This window comes from Mus pahari, chromosome 13 (assembly GCF_900095145.1).
Source record: "Mus pahari chromosome 13, PAHARI_EIJ_v1.1, whole genome shotgun sequence".
Classification (NCBI taxonomy): domain Eukaryota; kingdom Metazoa; phylum Chordata; class Mammalia; order Rodentia; family Muridae; genus Mus; species Mus pahari.
The window spans coordinates 25,639,558-25,640,409 of NC_034602.1; positions in this window are offsets into that span (position 1 = coordinate 25,639,558).

An 852-nucleotide genomic window follows, 5' to 3' on the forward strand; every position below is an offset into this window, starting at 1 on the left:
GAGAGAGAGAGAGAGAGAGAGAGAGAGAGAGAGAGAGAGAGAGAGAGGAAATACTGTAAAAGAGCCTATAAAGTAACTTGCCCATGTTACACAGTAGGTGATGGGGCTGTGACACCCTCCAGTGGCCTATTCAATCTGTGCATGAGCCAGTGTGCTCTTCTGTATTTCTGTAAACATGAAAATATCCAAAGCAATCAGTGAAACACAGTCAACCACCAAAAGGTACCATTCACATAAATCAGATGGCAAAAGCTTCTATCAGCAACCACCTACAGTGCTAACAAAAATTAGGACACAACTGTTTTAACATTTTTTGTGGAAGTGTAGATTGTACCAGTCTTTTTAAAAGAATTTCAAAAAAAAAAGTTTGAAATGTGTTTTTTAAGTCACTAGCCCTTCTTTGAAGACTCCCTCAACATATGCTAAAAATAATAATACATACAGATATGGTATAAGAAGTTAATTGAACATGGAAGTAAGATCTCTTATTCACCTGTTCATAATGTATTTCTTAAGCACAAAAACATATTAAGGAAAGTTACCCTGACTTTTATAAACTTTTATAAAACATTTATAAACACAAAAAATACACTATCTAAATGAAAATGAAAGGGGGCTAAAGAGATGTCTTACTACGAGTACCAGCTGTTGCCGGGCAGTGGTGGCACATGCCTTTAATCCCAGTACTTGGGAGGCAGAGGCAGATGGATTTCTGAGTTCGAGGCCAGCCTGGTCTACAGAGTAAGTTCCAGGACAGCCAGGGCTACACAGAGAGACCCTGTCTTGAAAAACAAAAACAAAACAAAACAAAACAAAACAAAACAAAACAAAAAGTACCAGCTGCTCAGTTCA